General features: G+C 33.9%; 1 protein-coding gene and 1 long non-coding RNA gene across 2 annotated transcripts in view; both read right to left on the bottom strand.

The window, feature by feature from the left end:
• Positions 1–17,662, bottom strand: part of LOC123867484 (neural-cadherin-like) — a 201,076-nt gene that overhangs the window by 165,351 nt on the left and 18,063 nt on the right. The window lies entirely within an intron of this gene.
• LOC123867619 lies at positions 7,138–15,055 on the bottom strand. Its single transcript, XR_006796458.1, has 3 exons — positions 15,046–15,055; positions 12,303–12,305; positions 7,138–7,202 (listed from the first exon to the last, which is right to left on the bottom strand). It is a non-coding gene; the product is annotated as an uncharacterized LOC123867619 (long non-coding RNA).

Consider the following 17,662-nt stretch of genomic DNA (forward strand, 5'->3'; position numbering starts at 1 on the left):
AAAAACTATAATGCATAAATAAAAAGCTGTTTTAGAACGTATTACAGGTAAAGTCCTTTCATATGATACCCCACTTGGTATAGTTATCTTTGAAAATTTAAACACATTTTAACTATTTTTTTTGTGATGTAAACTATAAGATAAGACCTGCCTATCTGCCTTTCATGATTCTAGGTCAATGGGAAGTACCCTATAGGTTTTCTTGACAGACACGAGAGACGGACAGATAGACAACAAAGTGATCCTAAAAGAGTTCCGTTTGTCCTTTTGAGATACGGAATCAGAAGCAGAAATGTTAGGTTGCCGACGAGAAATTAGATTGTACCTTGTTAATTTCTATGCAACATCCAGGAGTTGGGGTATGAAACTTATTCTGAAAGGCGGCGGCGGGCAGCGGTTGCAATGGCGTGCGGTCAGGTTTACGAGTGACCACTAATGCTAACTTGTTAATTGTGTTTCCAAAGGCTGGCGAATGTTGAATCTTTGAGGAAAGTAATTAAACTAGTGAAAATAAATTCAAATTATAGGTTTCAAGGAAACTGAATTTTTCGCCACTTTTATCAGCTCATTTTATTTAATTCTTGTGTTCCATCATTATCACTAGTTATGTTAATTTTTCGTAAACATAATATTTGAACACCGCTCGCTTTAATATTAACCTGTCACATTAACTGTAACCAAGTTATTTGTTTTTCGCACGATTTATTATTCAATTTTAGCAGGAGATTTTTACTACTGCTAGTATTAGGACGCCGATAACTGATATTGTCCCGTATCCAGGCGACTTCGCGTTCCCATCTAGTTCACTATAATGTGACTAACTCCGAACAGGCTACGTTTAGTGCATAACATAAAGTCTTCGTGCTCTTTGTCGTGCGTATGACGTAAAACTCTACGTAAACACAGTAGTGAATGATCGTTAGTGTCTTTAAAGGGTTGTTGTGGATAAAAATGAGAGTATGAACGATATTTAAATAAAGAGTTAAGAAAACTGCTTATTCATGCTATTCGAAAATAAATATATTCTATGTAAATCAGTGGATTTCTTATTAAAATGTTATTTTATCAAACCGAAATTTTACATGAATTACGTTTTCATGGAATTATTATTTTAGACCTATACCACTTTATAGCTTCACTTTACTTCCTTTCGAGGGAAGATGGAATAAAAAACAAGAGAGATTTAAGCTTCACCTTTGTCCACACAATTTCATTTTAACTTTGTAACAATTACTACTATCTACAAAAGTAATAAAAAATACTACTAGAAAACTATGTCTGAAGATGAGCGACATGCAAGCTCTAAAAATACTCGTAGCGCCGCGCCGTTTTTCAACTGAAACCTACCCACTGCAAGCCACCCGGGACTGAGACCAGGAACAACTCACATGAAACGTCGTCTCTAAAACTACGGGATAAAATGATTTCTAAATCTAACTGGATACTTGACGGCCTAAAAAAGCAAAATGTCAATGCTTTTAAATAAGTAAGTATAATAATAATTTTATTGGATACATGCAAGATTTTTTATTCTAACTTTATTTCAAAGCAAGCAGCTCTAATAAATAGTTAAAAGCAAACTGTAGGGTGTGAAACACGCTGTGTAAATAATTTAATAATATATGGGTAGACGGCAACATCAGGTGACGGAAACGGATATTGCGATCCGCGCATCATCGCTCTTGCATAACGATGAACGACACAATATGAGATAAAAAGTCATCCATTAAACCTTCTATACTTTAACCTTTAGTATCATAAAGTAACGGAGGAATAGTCGATCGTCCGACTTCAATATGTATGTACACACAAAAAGTGTCACTGTTTTTTTATAACTTTTATTTTTAGCATTTTGTTAAAAAAAAAAAACAGTTTTTGTCAACAAACTGGTTAAAAAGCGACAAAGTTTCTACTTCTAAATGGAAACTAGACAAGTGCGTATCAGAGTAGGTAGGTCAGAACACACTACAGAGAGTCCTTGGACATGCTAGTTGCTAAAAAGTTCATGTCATTTCGTAAACGAAAATCACAAGCACAAACTTGATTTCATAACAGGGAAATATTCATGGCGTATTTTTATCAAACAAACTGGAAAAGTATTTCATTTTACAGCAGCACAGATTTAAATCCACAACCATCTATGCTACAACATTAGTAAAGAGCTTTTCATTACAATTATTCCGACAGGTACAAAGCAAATTTTTCGATATTCACGATCCAATTTCCAGTGTAATATGAGTTATTGGGTAGCAATGAAATTAACTAGTAATGTATTACTTTGTTGGCTGACAATCGACATTCGCACACGGGACTTGGAACTTCCTACGTTATATTAATAAAGTTTCTCTACTGACTCCCGAGCAGAGTCGTTTTAGTGAGGATATGAAACAATATCTTTAGGATTGAGTACATTTCGTTTTAAACATAACTTCTGCAATAAAACCGAGTTCTTTTACAACTTGATATTTGTGTTTAAAAATTTACTCTCTTACACTTGTATATCCTCTTGGAGTGACAAGTTAGTAAAGTTAAACAATAAACATCAAAATAGATTTAACAGAATATATGAGTAAGCTGGGGAACAAAACGGTGTAATTACATAAAATTTTAGAGGAGGGGAAAAAAACTGCATGAAAACTGGTACTGCAATTGAACCGTTTTGATCGAAAACACAGACTTTGGACTCAATTCCTCAAAAAAAGAGCCTCAATAGCTCAACCGGTAAAGGAGTGGACTGAAAACCGAAAGATCGACGGTTCAAACCCCGCCCGTTGCACTATTGTCGTACCTACTCCTAGCACAAGCCTGACGCTTAGTTGGAGAGGAAAGGGGAATATTAGTCATTTAACATGGCTAATATTCTTGTAAAAAATCAAAAAAAAAAAAAATTAGTACAGTTTTCGGCTGTACCTATAGCTTAGAAATGAGTCCGAATTTGTATTGATTTATCAAAAAACGTCCGCATATTTTGATAAAAATTAGTGTGATTATACCATTTTTATCATACCCCTATACTAAATAAAATTATGTATTTTAACTACATAATAAAATGTAATATATATTAGATTTATTAATTAATATTAGGTAAGTGCCTCCGTTTTTCGGCATATCAAGTTGTACTCGAAACTAAGCCATGTTAGAATAGAACATGATACTAACTGAAGACGAGTTAAGTAGGTACTAGTATCTATTCTTGGCTTATTACTTCGCACTACTAATATATTCTCTAATTCGTTGGCCAGTATCTTCTGTGATAATGAACCCCTCCCAATTAAATCTTACACGGTCCCTATTAAGTACCTGTCGACAACGCTGTGCGCAGATAATACAGGCTCTCGTCAAAACCCTACTTCACAAGCCCTTTAATTATAACTATAGCTGGTAGGATAACATTATCCTATAACTAGCAACTGCCCGCGACTTTCGTTCTGCTTCGATGCTTAACTCAAACAAACAGTAATATATTTTTTTTAATCCGGTGTACATACATATTATGTTTACATAATATTATGAACGTAAGAAGACAACTAAGTAAAGGTAGAGCATTTAATATTTAATTTTAAATTTATGAGACTCAAACTCTTTGTTAGATAGAATATAAGTACAAGTATAATTTGCCGAATAAAGAAATTTCCACGACGTTGTGAAACTAGTCATAGCGTTATTTATTCTCACTTTAAAAGTTGTTAATGCTGCATAAAGGAAAATGAGCGCAGAAGTTTTTATTCATCCAAATAAGGCTACAATGTTCTTATATAAGTTTCATATCAAAAACTTTTTGTTTTGACGTTTACTTTGCGATGGTCGTAACATTTTTGTTGTAGTTTGCTGTACTATCACAATCAAAGTCCGAATCAAGTCAGTTTTGTATAGCAAAATCGTATTTTGTTCTTACGCATAAAGTAAGAAAAGATTTTGATATAAAATTTAAATCCAAAGATTACTTTGATTCTTGAAAGCATACTAAACAATATTCCAATACAAGCGAATCGGGTTGTAAAGGATGCTTCAAGGAAGATTGATTAAAATAAAAATGATTCAGGCACAAGAGAAGCTCGGAACAACAGCGACGGCAGGATTTACATCGACGTATTTTCTTTACATTTGAAATATTTAGTAGATTTATGATATTATTCATAAAATCACCGTCCAAAACGTTACACTTGATTGACTCCGTTAGATATAACTTAAAATGTACTATTTTTATTTATTTATTATAAGTAAAATTTATGGTATTGATAAATAGGTATTTATTATTTTAAAATAGAATGGCGTACGCGGTAAAATAAATAACTACAATTTTTATTCTGGACAATACAGCTTAAGTACATAGTTAAAATAACTAATATGTGTTTATCAACAATAGCATAGGATCATTATGCAAGCATCAATAGCTTCACTCTCTTTTACCTGTAAGGTCCAATTTAGACCTAGCTATACCCTCAAATACTAACGGTAAAAGACAATCTACAATTAACGGACCAATTTAAAGTTCTCGAAGTACTTTCGAGCTAGATGTTAGACCATTTTAAAATTGCTTATCCTACTTTAATTGATATTAAACGATTGGTGGACGAAGATGTCGCCTTAGTTGAAAAGTTTGTGAAACTGAACTTCAGCAAATATCCTCTTACTGCCATTGCCGTGCCTTGTAAAATTTAGAAAGGTGATTGCAGGTATTTTATCTTTTCAGGTTTCGATACCCAAAGGAAGCCAAGGGGACGCTATTACTTAGCCACCGTTGTTCGTCCGTCCGTCTGTCAGTCTGTCAGCTGGCTGTATCTCACGAACCGTAATAGATAGAGTTCAAATTTTCAGAGTATGTATTTCTATGGCCGCTATAACAACAAATAATAAAATTTCAAAATGGCCGCCATGCAAATTAAAAAAATAGTGCATAGTGTTATATTTTATCTTAAGTCCAACTCGAACTTGACCGAATTTTTTAAGTAAAAAAATTAACATGACACCTATGTGCCACATCAAAATTTTATACCTATTTCTGTGGTGAATATGCAAAAATTACAAATTCATGAAAGCCGAGGCAGCTACTCAAGTTAAGAGGTGGACGTGCCGGAGGTATCATCGCGCCACACAAATCGTTGTTTGGAACTGAGAGCTAGACATAAGCATCTACGATGGGAAACACTTAGCGTTATCGTCTGGAGCATTTGCGTCGTTGAAACTAAGTTGGGCGGACAGCCAAAGTTTGAGGAAAAATGAATAATTGATATCCAATTCCTGAAGAGTTTAAATCTACATACTTTAATTTTTTTAAAGAAGCGTTTTCCAAGATCTGATTACACATTCTTACACTCCATTCTTTGCTTTGCTTTGTTTTGAGCTGCAGCCAAGACAAGGTAAATAGACCGAATGTTATGAGCTGATCTCAATGATTAATATTATTTACTTACTTAGGACTAGATAATGCCCACAACTTCGCATGGATTTAGGTCTTATTAAAACTCCCGTGGGAACACTTCGATTTTCCAGGATACAAAATAATCTACGCAAATTCTTGGAAAGCATGATGTGACTATAAAAAAAAACGTTAAAATCGGTTAAGCGGATGGGCCTGAAAACAAACTGGCACACACTTTCTCATAATGTTAAATATGGAGGCAACACACGGGCAAATCCGCGATGAAAAGTTAGACGAAAATAATTACTAAGGCAAAAATTAAACAAGTAAAAAGCTTCTTTAGTCTTTGGAAATAATTTAACCTGCTTAAAAAATCTGGTTAAGAATTTCAAAAGATAAATAAAACAATCACTCGTAAATTAATAATAATTTCCACAGCGGCATTCAGGGTAAAAGTTTACACAAAGGCCAGCCTAAATTCTCTAACCAGTTTCATTTAAGAGTGGTCTCTCCGTCACTCGCTTCATACAAACGTAGTTCCAATTTCATTTGAATATTAAGAAACCAAAGTCCATGAAATTTGCAGACATATTCTAGAAACTAATATCTATGTCTGTGGTTTTCCAGATTTCTGTTAAAATATTCGGTTTCAAAGTTACGCGGTCTTAAAAATTTTCATACAAATCTTTGAGCCCCTGCAATTTTAAAACTATATATTTTTAGAAAAATCTAAAACACCACAGACATATTAGTTTCTAGAATATGTCTGCAAAATTTCATGAACTTTGGTTGCTTAATATTCAAATGAAATTGGAACTACAATTGTATGAAGCGAGTGACGGAGAGAGCCCTGTTAAGGTTTTTATATAATCTTATAGAAATATGATGAAAATAAAAACTAATTATTCTTTTTTTCATCACCAAATTATGTATTTTCAAAATTATGCCTCTTTTTTTTACAAACAACCTAATAATTTATATACTATCACGCGATGAGCGATCGCGAAATATAGTGATGGTATTGACAGAACCGGAATCCGGATGTTCTTGAAATACGGTACTGATATATTATGTAACATATTCATTTAGTTAGTTCCCAATCATTTAATTATTAACCCCCGACCCAAAAAGAGGGGTGTTATAAGTTTTACGTGTGTATCTGTGTATCTGTCTGTGGCATCGTAGCTCTTAAACTAATGAACTGATTTTAATTTAGTTTTTTTTTGTTTGAAAGGTGGCTTGATCGAGAGTGTTCTTAGCTATAATCCAAGAAAATCGGTTCAGCCGTTTGAAAGTTATCAGCTCTTTTCTAGTTACTATAACCTTCATTTGTCGGGGGTGTTATAAATTTTTAATTTACACTTGGTATTAATAGTCTCATGATTATGAACTATGTCACTGTGACAGATCTTCTCATTGTATACTTTGTATTAACATACCTTGTTACCTATAACTTGAATTAGTTTTATTTGCAAACAAATATTGCGAATTCGCCTGTATCTGTTGAACGTTAATAGGTAGAGAGTTGAAAATTAATAATAAGTAAAAAGTGTTATTTTTCGTGCGGGATTCTTTATGTGCGACTCCATTTCGCACTTGACCGATTTTTCACAATCTATATTGTTAGGAAGTGCACACACGTGCGGGCAATTAGACGGACGTGTTCAGCGGACGTCGCTTCGAATAGTATTGTTTTCTAAAATTCATTTCGCAAAGCACGCGTTGGTTAGTGTGGAATAAACATGATCCACATTTTAATAAGCGTACAAATATTAATCTGTATAATATATAAAAGTCAAAGTTCTGACTGACTTATATAGCAACGCACAGCCTTTAACCCCTGGCCCTAGAGCCATGTGGAGAGTGTGTTCTTTGTAAAGAGTAGGTACCCACTAAGAAAGGATTCTTCGATATTCTATCTATACCGATCTAGAAATTATTAATTTTTGACCTAGGCATCATCAGGCAGAATAAGTTGTTGAATATACAGAGTCGTGTGTCTCAAGGCAAATAACAGCAGCGTGCCTCATTAACGCTAACAGAGCGGCATCAATGTTGATATTATACGGGTATAGCCTTGTGTTTCTAACTCGATCCAACTTCGCGCGATCGGCCTGTCTAGAACCCGCTTTAAATTAGCTTTGTGAAATTGACTTCTGAGTAATGGTAATTTAGAGTTTTGTGTTTTGATCTGTTGTTTCAAAGAAATCTTATCGACGTATATTTTATTTTATAAGTTAAATTGTCTGTTCGGTCTTACATAATTACTTTTTGTCTTAGTTACACAAAAAAGTAACTACTTACATACAAACAAATAATTTCAAAAAAGAATCTGTATTTTTGTCACGTGAAAAAGTTCAAAAATTCATCTGTTTTTTGTTTTGACTTTTTAGTAATTATATAAGCACAATTTTCACAATTTATCAGAACCAAAAAGTCTTAGTTTAATTTATGTAAAAAAATTAATACCAGTTCCTGATGACGCGACTGTGTGGTGTGAAATTACAACTTAAAACTCGTAACTAAAATGAAAAGGAACGACGTGGCTCGAATAATCCCACTGATAAGTATTTCGTGGTAGCTAAGTGCAGATTTTAAATTCTGTAATCATTTACAATTGTAGGACCACACACCAGGTGGTCAAAGGAAGGTTACCATTAAAATTTAGCCCACTGAAAACAAGTAAAGTGTGTTACACAAATAAGCATTCGAATCTCTATTAGTTAAGGTTAAGATCAAATGGTATTGACGAAAATTTGATCTGGTGGATCACACCATTTGGTCAGTACTCAGTACATCTTAACCTTATTTCTTTAGTCTTCTTCTTTCAGAAGAAAACAAGCAAAGTGGGTTACACAAAATATAAGCATTCGAATCTCTATTAGTTAAAGTTAAGATCAAATGGTATTAACAAAAATTTGATCTGGTGGATCACACCATTTGGTCAGTACTCAGTACATCTTAACCTTATTTCTTTAGTAATCCAACAATTATTTCTGCAACTAATACAAAGTGGCAAATTTCAAAAAAATCTAGCTTTAATCACCTGATTGATATGCATCTGGCCCTTGAAACATCTTATGCTTACTTAACATGATGCGGCAGAGTCAAAGTTTAAAGAAAAAGCGTAATTCAATTCCTACTCAATTTCAGTACAGCTTGCTTAATCAATTTAAGGACGGTTGGACGTGCCTAAGTGAGCGTCTTGCTTTCTTCGTAGTATCAATGAGCGACGTAATTTGTTTTTTGGCCCGAAAGATCAAACACAAGCATTATTATTATAGTAATAACGTTTATTATTACTATTTTGGTTCTCCTATAACTACCTACTACATATTTTATAAATATAATATTAAAGTCCCCCGCCGCTCTGAGTTCGTGTTTTTCGGGCTAATCTCAGAAACTACTTAACGGATTCTCATACGGCTTTTACAAATAAAAAGAGCAATTATCTAACAAGACTCAGGCTATATATATGTTTATAAATAATTATATGTGAACTTTTTGCAACAGTCCGCTAAGTACCAGTATGATTGTGAATTAAGTCGGAGAAAACTACCATCTGAGAGCTTCCGTAAATAGTAAAAGTTACACGAAAGCAATATATATGGTGGAATAGTTCATCTCGATAGTTCATAGGTTCATAGGATCATGAAAATTCAAATAAATGATTTAATTTTAATTTTTTTAATAGGTACGATTAAGGACGCTCGCATTTATCTTAAACTTTTTTAATTAGGACATATTTTGAAACTTCTTATATTATATTTCAATAATTCACTATTCTGATACAATTACCTATACTGAAATATTACTAACTACAAATTTAGCTTTGCAGCCGCAAGCTAAATATAAAATATAATTTACATTTCAAAGACTAAGCTAGAGGTCAGCTAAGACTTTGTGCAATATTTTGTTTTAATTAGTGTCTCTTTATTCAAGAAAGCTAGTTCTAAGTTCATCAAAACTATATTTTATAGATGTAAAAAGCTCAGTTGAGATGGAACACACTATTCTAGAAGAAGTCCATGACTGTGGCGTCTATTAGGTACTCCGGTTGACTTCTCCATCACACTAATATTATAAAGGAGAAATTTTGTATGTGTGTGTGTGTGTGTGTGTGTGTGTGTGTGTATGTTTGTTACTCCTTCACGCAAAAACTACTGGACGGATTGTGCTGAAATTTAAAATGGAGATAGATTATACCCTGGATTAGCACATAGGCTACTTTTTATCCCGGAAAATCAAAGAGTTCCCACGGGAATTTAAAAAACCCTACATCCATGCGAACGAAGTCGCGGGTATCAGCTAGTATTTTATAAAGGTACATTATTATTATTGAAGTGAAAACTTCTTTAGGCGCGTTAGGCGATTTCGGGATGGGTAAAACTTTCAAGTGCGTGTCACCAATATGCTTAGTGCTCGGATCCGGAGTGCCGATAGAGGTACTGGTAAAAAATATTTACAGATTAGGTTTTATACTTACTACAATATTAATTTGAAATTTATTAAAGAACTTTTAAAAGTTCCAACTACATTAAATAGCTTAGATCCAAGCAGACGAAGCCAAAAGAAAAAGTTTTTAAGTTTGAATGTACTTAGGAGGTAATCTCCATAATAACTCATCCGATTTTAAAAATTCTTTCACTGATAGATAGCTATATTACCCTCGAGTGCTACAGGCTATAAATTATACTATACGTAAGCAAGCGAAATCACGAGCATATTTATTTATTCATAAACTAGTATTTTATAAAATGGATTAAAAAAATAAAGAGCCAAGTTACAAAATAGGAAAGATCATTCTCTAGGTACATTTTTCGAAAGCGAAACAACTCCATCCCGGGTCTAACTTGCGTGGCAAATATTCGGAACCGTCTTGAAAATGTAAGGAATAAATGTAAAATAAGTAAGTAAAGCAATTTTATAAGATGAATTTATTCGAGAAGTTCCAAGACTGGTACGGAGCCTGGCAAGAGAGACATGCGGGTTAGGCGACAAACGCAAGGAAATTGCCCGCCCCGAGAGGAAATTGAGACGCTTCTCGTAAATCGATCCCCCACTAAAAGTAGTCTATATGCAATCAAGTACGGATCGAGATATAATTTATGGATAAGCTTCTGAATTTCCACCTCCGCGTATGATCGTAAAATATCGTGAACGAGCAATTGAGGAAGTACGTACCTGGAGTCGCTGACACAGAGGATTCTCCTCATATTTTTCGGCGCTTGTAGATTTTATTTGCACTTTGACATGCGTGCGCCGCGGTGCCACAGCCGAGCAATTGTCAATAGGTAGATTTGCCATGGGTACGGTGCCCTCTCATGCAAGTGTAGCAATTTTTTCAACTAAGTAGGCATGTGTTTGACTGCAATCATGATATCAACAGAATAGGTGCCGCTTAAGGTGGAGCGCGCCTAAAGGCCCCTTTTTGCCCTTCATTTGAAGTGTAATGCACTCTTCTTTTAAAGTGTAGTTATTGTGAATTCCATACTCTAGTAGTACTAATTAGAAACGAGGAAGCAAATCGCTCCGTACGGGTCCAAATAACGCTAATTCAGTGTCAAAACTAAATTCACAAGTCTAAATCTAGTGTATCCTTTTCTGTAGAAAATATGAAATGAATTAGAGCCATCGGTTTTGGAGCGCCACCAGACCAGCTGTCATTTTAGCTTAGTTTAGATATTGAAAACAAAAGTACTACTTGTCGTACTATAATCCGCTGAACATTTCATTTAAACTCTGAACCGAGCTCCCGACCAGGGCCAGTGTAAGGTTATTCTACCAGGGCTTATTTAAATATATTCCAATGATTTGATTTCATGTCATTCCAAACCATGAATCGGGTCGATGGTAATTCGTATTTCAAAGAACTATTACGGCACTTTGATAATAAAATTCCAAGCAATAAAGAAATTACAAGAGTAATTTCAAAAGTTATCTCGTATCGTCAAAACGAAATTCAACTCTGATCTGTTCTCAAAAAGTTGTGATCTCATCTTGATATATTCAATTCCGACTCGTTTGCCGTCTATCTTTTCAAACAGATAATATACTACTCAAAAACACCCTGGAATCTGAGTATCAAGCCAGCTTTTACATTGTTTAAAGGACAATACCTACCTATTATGTTGCTCATTATACAGGTTTCAATTTAATTTATATATAGTTAACTAACACTAAATCATATTATTAATATTATCTAGGTTCACTTACGAACTGCTTTCGCTTCAATCCTTATTTTAATAGATCCAAAAGTGTTGATGAATTCTAGTAGGTATAGAAATAATTACTTGCAACCTGGATCATTAACATAAGTATCAATAAATAACTTGCATAATATGCATGGGCTACTTTTTACCCCGGAAGATTAAAGGACCTAAAAACCTAAATCCTAAAACCTAAAAACCGAAATCCACGCGGATAGAAATAATATTTATAGAGCCTAAGACCTAAATCCCCGCGGATAAAGTCGCGAACATCAACTAATAAGTAAATTTTATATAAGATAACTACACCGCGTAGTTAAAATGAGGATTGCAGCGTGATTTGCGTCATCAGATACCGCGAGAGTTGACTGTAACGGAATTTAAAACTGTCACTGATAAGCACACTAACTCATCATAATGGGCTCAAGCCCGGTGCTGCGCCGCAATGGCCGCTGCCATGTCGCGGCCGCTCTCAGTAATATATCTCTAGAGATGGCCACTTGTATTACCCATTAGTAAATTTACCAATTAAAAGATTAAAATCCCGCAGCCACTTATGAACGGCCTAAACATTAAGAAAGGTTAACAAATAGAACAGATATTATTTGTCTCTATGAGTATAGTAATCATAAGAATGCGTTTTGATACTGTCAAATATTCGTTATAATGGCCGTCAATAACCGAATATATCTGAGGGTCGGTTATTTCAAACCATTGGTTATCGAAAGTACGTTCTTTAATATTTAACAGACGTTGCTTCTATTTTAATAGAGTTACACTGTATAAAACCATAAAATTTATAACACTGAATTATATGGTCCGGGGTCCTTTTTAGGGTTCGTACCACATAAGGAATATATAATAAGAAAGTATAGTATGAAAGACCTTTACTTGTACATTCTAAACCAGATTTTTATTTATTTTTATGAATAATAGTTTTTGATTTGCACCTATACTTACTTACAAAGGAAATCACGTTAACTTAAACGTTAAAAAGTTCAGCTTAAGCTCAAGTATTTTCTATATGACTTCTCATTAAGCTAAGGTTTGCTAATTTAAGTTAATATTTAATTCTTCACCACGATCTAACCTAATGGAATGCGATAATGAAGCCTGATGGCTCTTGCCTGGAAGATGGCGACACGAATAAAGCTACTTCGCAACAGTGTTCGCTCTTCCGAAGTTTCGTATTAAATAATATCTATTAGAAGATTTTCTCGCGATAATGTGTAAGTACGAAGTTTTGTTATAATGTTTTATTCGGATGTACTTAAAGTAATGTCCTGTCAAGTTCACGAAAACAAACAGGAAAACATTTATTTGCGCTTCTCTTATTACTGCACTCACACACGAGAATATAGCCAACCCCTTGCGCCCACACCCAAATCCGGCTCCAACTACAGTTTTCGCCGTAAACAATTTTTTTTTTGTTATTTTGACGTACAAAGACAAAAAAGGTTATTCAGCTTTAATATATTTCAGTCACGTAATTAACTGTACTAAAATGTTACGCTTGTCTCCTGCGTTATAAATAGACTGATATTTTATGGAAAAAAACATGTTTTTTTTTTGGAATTACCAAACAATTAATATGTTATGTATGTTTTATTAAAAACATACCTATAGCTTTCGACAAATTATTCTATGTTTACATTATAAAGGGAACTTCTGTGGCAAATTACTTTTTTCTAGGTCCGAGGGCTGAGTAGGCGTTGATAACACAACCAGTCAATGATCTTTTTTGACATATTTCGATTCTTTCTAAAACAACTTCATTCAAAATAATTGCCGAAATTCAGATAAGCTCTACAGCAAACGTCGCAAAGGTGGGTATATCCTACATAATTTATGTAAAATTCAGAATGGCAGCATTTTACGTTATTATTAGACGAGATTGGTTGTCACGCAATTTTGGAAACGTTCGCGGTAAAATCAAATCATTAGGACCGCATATCACAAAATAACGACATTAGATTACAGTGGTAGAGTTAATGATCCTTAAAGTCACCAATTTTGAATACATAATTCTAAATTTATGTGAAGCGCATTTAGTTAAATTTGTTTTATATTCAACCAATTCAAAAGGGTCAATAGACTCGTATTTAAAATGGACGCTTTTGAACGTATAACTGAATTTACTGCAAATAAATTCGGATTATGTAAAATTTTATATCCACACGGGAAGAGACTTTATTGTGACTTTATTGGGGATGATGTGACCTATTTGTTACGGCGTTTATTGAACGATTGAGAGATAAAGCAACGTCAACCGCTTTAATAAACATTTCGGTAATTAGATTGATGATCCGACTTCACGCTTTATAGCTCGTTCACACAGGCTGCGTAAGCATTACGTAAGCGTAGACGCGTACCATTTCGTTGTAATGTAAAGCGTGGATGTATGCGTAACCCGGTGTGTTTAGGGTTTTACGCGCGTCACTACGCAAGTGTCACGTGTGCATGCTTGATATGAAACGGCCTTTAGTGTAGATAGTATACACATTGATGTAGGAGAAATCTATGGATATACCTATACATTAATATGTATGTATAATAATAATGATTATAAAGCATTACTAGATGAAGCGCGGCATTTCGTCTGGGTGGATTTAGTTTTTTTTTACTGGGAAATCTATGATTACGTGGGAACGCTTTGATTTACTGGGGAAAAATTAGCCTTTGCCCATCTGGAGGATGCAAGCTCTCTCTGTAACAAAAAGATGATGCCCACATGCTCACAACTTCATCTACTTGAATTTAGATTTTTCAAGGACCCCGTGGAGTTTTTCCGGGTCAAAAAGTGGCCTGTATGTGGCCCTGGGATGAAAGCTATCTTTTTTCAAAATTTCATCAAAAAGGGTAAACAGATTAGCCTGAAAAGCTAGTAGATAGACAGACCGACACACTTTTGCATTTATGATAAATAAGTACGGATTATTGGTCATTTATTTTTACAAATGAACGTATTTTACGAAAAACGTTCCAACCCACAATAAAGTCAAAATTGAGATATTAATGAACTGATTATGGACAATGACGGTAAAATGACGTGTCGCATCGCAAAAGAAATTCTGATTATATTCTGGATAATTATTTTGTGATACAATTTTTTACAGAAAATATGTCCAATTAAGGGACAAGTTACAAAGTCAGCCAAAGCAATTAATTTCGTGGGTTAAAATATTAAGCAGTCTTTTATTTTTTTTACACCTACAAGTAAATATTTCCTGGAAATCGCGTAACAGCTTGTTATTAAGGTTTAACTATTTTATAAGGTGTATATGTGAATGCAGGTAGACCTACATGTCACCAGTTTTGAATAAAAGCCTTATTTCCAGCGCTTTTAACGTGGCTTTACTTAAGCGCAAATTACAGCGGTAAGCGGTGAACATGCCGCGGTCGACTCGCACAATGCATTTCTGTAATTATGCGAAAAAAGACCGCGAATGCCGAAACACACTATGTACCGAATACAATCCCACAGGTATATAGACATACATTAAGGCCTTAAGTAGTTAGGCCTAAATACTACTTACTAGCCGTACTACATATTTCCTTACGATGTTTACAAATTATATGAATTAGCTAGGTTATGCAACTCAGATTTCTCTCTCTACATAATTCAAGCTTAGTATTAAGTTGCCGATCCAGGATTATCTGATAGTAGATCCAATCTATGTAAAATCCTCTTCTTAACTTAAAGATGGCGAAAGTTAGACAGCATAAAAAACTATGTCAGACTTAGAACAAAGCAGACTGGAATAAGTTCATGAAAATGCTTTATCAAAGAAGAAGACGAACGCTACTTTAATTTCCTTCAAGTCCAGGGCAATGTTTACTAAATTGAGCGACATTAATACATTATTTCCTGCTCGTAAACATAACCTAGTACCCGCATAATAGTGACCGCTTCAGAGGCAAAGAGCAAATTAAACTTGTGTTGGTACCGGGCACACGTTGGCTCGGATTTGCTATGAGACTGCTTTCAAAAGCCACTAAATGGTCGTAACGTATTAAAAGCTGAATACCGACGGTTGCCAAAACGGACTTCTAAATGTAGAGCATTAGCCGGAAAGTGGGGAAACATCGCAATCGAGGAGGATATTGATTCATTATCGTCCTACATATTACACGTCGTAAGACTTTTAAGATTTATAGTATATACATTCCCTTTTACGACTAAAATAACATAGTAAATGTTCAATTAAGATATTAAAATAAAATCATTTAGTATTAGTATTCTATTTACTACACAACAACTAGCTTTTGCTTGCGACTTTGATTCAATTAATAGCATCATAGCACTCGGGGATAATGTAGCTATCAATGAAAGAATTCTCAGAATCAATCCATTAGTTCCGGATATTAATTACCCTGTTATATCCAAACTTAGTGTTGATGTATATTATCTAAATAAGTAGTGTACTGTAAGTTAGAGCCACTACTCTATATGAAAGCAAGATAACATGTTTAGCATGTGCGCTAATTAAATCCCAAAATTCCTCGCAAAACATGCCCCTATCCATAGAATGTTCAACTTTATGTTAGAATCTAGCTAGACTAATAATATCGGAAAGTTTATGCATATAATATAAGTATGTTTTGTTTCAAAATTCATATGAAAGGCCAAATTTTAGTAGAATTCAATGAAAAAGTAATTTAGCTAAATTTCGTATTCAGCGGGTATTAACTCATAAACTTAATAGACTTGAAATAGTTTCGTAACTTTCATGAAATTGGTAGAGGTGACGCAGGATCTTTCCCCTTATAGTCATCAATCGCCGCATACATCCACACCGAGATCTCGAACGCTCGTCACGTTTCGACTTTGAAACCTTTAATAAAAAGTTTAGAGCCCAGCCTTCGATAAATAATTGAGCCTGGCCATTACATTGACAGCATTGAAAGATTCATGAATAGAAATAGAAATCCATGAAAATATTATGATGCCCGCGACTTCACCGCGTGAATAAATAGGTTTTTTAAGAATCCCGCGGGAACTCTTTGCTTTTCCGAAATAAAAGTATCTTAATAATTATATGTGTTCGTTCAGATTATTAAATATCTCCATTTTAAATTTCAGCCAAATTGTTTATGTCATTGTGGCGTAAAAGAGTTACAAACGTCCAAACTTTGAAATTTTAAGTAAGTTAGGGAAATATAACTTAATATAACTTATAATAACTTACTTTGTTGTAGTGTAAATAGGAGGCGATAGTGATAGTCACATTTTTTTAATATTTTTATTTATCAAAGTCAACAATTTCTAGACTATATTTATAACATTTAGACCAATTTATCAATACAATTTCCGTAAGGTTGCTTTTATTACAAGCGTGAAACAAAACTTGCCTACTTATTTCATTATTGATGACTGAAAAGTTTTAAGTATAAACAAAAAAAAAAAAAGAGTACAAATGAAATTAAACTTGCACAGTGGCAAAATATAACTAAGTATCTATCGCTCTAGTTTAGAGGCAAACAAAGGAATAATCTGAAAAGAATTCATGGTTTACTACCTGGTTCAGATTAGGTAGGTACTATCTGTTTAAAACAAAATATACGAGAACAAAAAATAAAATCCCAAATACATTTTATTTATCTTTAGTGTTGATGTTTCCGAAACCTTCGATATACATTCCTTTACGAATAAACCGCAAAGACGTACCTAGCTCACCAAATAATTCAACAGCATTACATTTTCGAATCCATTTTGTGAAAGGATTTCTCAGAAATGCCCTTTACTATTCTTCCCGTTCGTTTTACAAACATGGTCTTAAAAAGAAAACGCTGGTGTGAAATGAAAATATCATACCCGAAAGCCCGTATCAAGATAGTAAAATTAAAAATATCAAATGGGCAATCTCGAAACTATTTTGCAAATAATTTTTTTTTCACGATATATTTCTCTCATCGTTTACTCAGCTACTTTGATTTTTCAGACTTATAACCAAATAAACTCACAACGAAAAAATCAATAAGCAATAGGTGCAAATCATTGTTTTATTACTGTGTTTACGAGACTATTTTAGTTTACTTTTGCAGCTTAGTAATAAACAATCTATTATCAAAGGTATTCTCTAAGCATTTT

The sequence above is a fragment of the Maniola jurtina genome, chromosome 1, assembly GCF_905333055.1.
Source record: "Maniola jurtina chromosome 1, ilManJurt1.1, whole genome shotgun sequence".
Taxonomy (NCBI): Eukaryota; Metazoa; Arthropoda; class Insecta; order Lepidoptera; family Nymphalidae; genus Maniola; species Maniola jurtina.